Here is a 3,186-nt window from a genome sequence, read left to right as displayed (position 1 = left end):
TCATGCCTAGAAATGCAGTTGTACGAGGTTCTTCCTGCTATAACATGACAGATCTTGAAGCAACCGACAAAGCTGTTGGACAACCTCTTGGATTCTACTTTAACAGAGAGATCTCTGGAACTGAGGCGTAACTGTTGGCCATGGGTGGAACTAGGAGCTGGGGTGCAGAAGTTTGCCGGGTTTTGGAGCAATCCTGGTTTGTTTTCACACCTTGAAACAGCAGCACATGTGAGCTTGGATAGAGGTATAGGCAATAAGGAAAGTTGTTAACCAAGAGATGAAGGAAAGGCGACATATCAGAGAATGCCTGGGGCAAGGTGTGATGCACATATTCCACCTCGTGAAGCAGGGTTCTCCAGAAGGATGGATTAGGTGGAGCGATGGTTCCATCCCCTGATTGACTCCCTCTGTCTGGCTGTTAATCTGGGTATGGTGCCTTGAGAAAAGGCTGGTGGTGGCTCCAAGGACAGAACAAAAGTCTTTCAAGACCTGTGAGATGAACTGACGTCTGCTGTCTGAGACAGTATCTGTGGGCGTACCATGGAGGACAGCTTCATTACTACACAAGTGTACTTTGGGATGGTCACAATAATGACAGCTCTCAAATGTGCAGTTTGATGCAGTCACAACTACCATAAGCGGTCTCCAATGCTGTTTCCCTGATTTGGCAGTACATCCAACCAGTCTTACATCGCAGACCATACAGAGCCACACCAGCTCAGGAACTCTACATCCAGTGTCTTTACCTGCAAGATCATTTCAGACCAGTCACCCAGACATTTGACGCAATAATTGGTTTGAAAGGATAAAGAATTTTTGGACAGTGTCAGAAACCCTGTCCAGGGTGTACCCTGCCTCTAGCCCAATGTCAGCTGGGATAGGCTCCAACCCCCCCCCCCCCCCCCCCAACGACCCTTAAGAGGATAAGCGGTCACGAAAATGGATGGATGGATATCAGAAACCATTTCAGGCAAGCTCGCCTGCATGCTCATCATCCTCACCAGGGTCTTGATCTGACGGCAGTTTGTCATAGTAACCAACTTGTACAGTTGTAAGGCTGGTTGGATGTACTGCTGAATTCCGGGTGATGGCATTGGAGACAGCTTATGGTAGTGAAATTAACATTCAGTTTACAGGCAACAGCTCTGGTGGACATTCCTGAAGTCAGCATGCCAATGGCACACTCCCTCAGAAGTTGTGACATCCCAAGGCAGAACAAAATGCCTTCCAGACCTGTGAGACTAATATAGGTCTGCTGTCTGAGACGATATCTGCTGAGAGAAGTTTGGACAGGGCAAAGAAAGTGAACAGCTTCTGAAAATTAGTGATGTCCAAATGAAGCTTCATGAACCACCAGTTGTATTTGCTGAACCCACTAGATGGTGCTCTTGGTGTAATGAAAAAGGCTCAAGGGATGGCAGTGCAGTTTGGTTTCAACTAGCAATGGCCAAATGAAGCTTCATGAGCCATTGTCTTTATTTTTTGGGTCCACTCTGGCACTCTTTGTTCAACAAAGGGTTGAAACCAAACTGCATTGCCATCCCTTGAACCTTTTTCATTACACCAAGAGCGTCATCTAGTGGGTTCAGCAAATACAACTGGTGCTTCATGAAGCTTCGTTTGGACATCACCATTGAAAATCGGTCAATAACATTAATTAGAACAAGTTTACTTGCTGCCTCATTATGGTTAAGTGTCTCTGGTTTGACATACCTAATGTGCTATTATGTTTGTTAAAGCAAACCCCAATTAAAACAAGTTACATAACACTGGGAATATCAAATGTAGCAAGACAAATTGTATACAGCAAGAACTGCATGCACTCTGACTGTGCTGGATACTTCCATTTGTGCACAGCTTGAGTAAGTCTTTCTTTTCACATCAGTTCCCAGGTGGAGCTGCCTGCATCTTCTTTGGTTCAGTTCCATGAGGACTTCTGGTCCCTTTTCCTAACATACAGTATTCGAAATGCTCGGTCAGACAGTTCATATTCAAACTAAATCCCTTTCTTTTGTGAGCACAACCATTTGATTTTCTGCCAACCAACTGTTTATCCTTCTGTGTTTTGGTTCCGTTTGCATTGTGAGAAGGTACATGAAATCCAGATAGTCATTGTACCCAAGCTCTCAGTGGCTGTATGGACACTGTCCAATAATGGAGATTGGCAAGGTTTTGGCTGCATGGAGGCACATGGCACTGAAAGCCAGCATTCTTGTCACTCCGTCCACATGTGTCACATTGTCTGTGTCCTGTGACTGCAATCTGTGTGTCCTGTATCTCGTCGCCTCCATTGTCAGTTGTTGTCTATCCATCCTCATCTGTGCATCTGGCACTCAAACTGTAACTGCAACTGTATCATTTTCTATCAGAGTGAGTATAGCTGATGTGCGCAAGGTGTCACTCAGTACATTTACATGGTATTAGAGAAAATTGAATAGAATAGAATAGAAAGCCTTTACTATCATTGTACAGAGTATACAGCAAACTTAGGAGTACTAGAAGTCGTAAAAAAACCAGATAACATAATGTTCCATAAAATCAGAAATAACTTGTGTAAAAAATAAATAGTGGAATGCACTTGAAGAGCAAGATTATTTTTTATGTTCTGATTTATCAGCCTGATGGCCCACGGGTACAGATTGGTTTTGAGTCTATTTGTGTGCGACTTTAAGCTTCTGTATCTCCTACAGGAGGCCAAGGAGAGAGAACAGTTTGTGACCCAGGTGGGAACAGTCTTTAATAATTTTCTTAGCTCTGCAGAGGCACCGGGAGCTGGAGATATCTTCCAGAGAAGGCAGAGGGCAGCTGATGATCCTTTCTGTCAGATTATGCAGCATGAAAACTTTTTATTTCATAATTTTAACCTTCAAATATACATCTGAATAGTGAGTTAAAGAAAGCAAAGCAGAAAAAGAATTACCCTGACTGACCTGATGTCAGTATTTTATAGGGTTAGTTTGGATTCAGCGAAGTTAATTCAAGTCAACTTTATTTTTATAGCACATTTCATACGACAAGCGTAAACTCAATGTGCTTAAGATACATCCTACATATTATGCAGAAGATAATAGTGTATTACATTTAAAAAACAAGCAGGGCATGATAAAAACAAACAAAATAACAAGGTACTATTATTATCATTATTCTGAATAAAGGAGAGATAATACCAAAAATACTAATTCCTAA

The sequence above is a fragment of the Epinephelus lanceolatus genome, chromosome 24 (assembly GCF_041903045.1).
Source record: "Epinephelus lanceolatus isolate andai-2023 chromosome 24, ASM4190304v1, whole genome shotgun sequence".
Taxonomy (NCBI): Eukaryota; Metazoa; Chordata; class Actinopteri; order Perciformes; family Serranidae; genus Epinephelus; species Epinephelus lanceolatus.
This window is presented reverse-complemented; position numbering follows the sequence as displayed.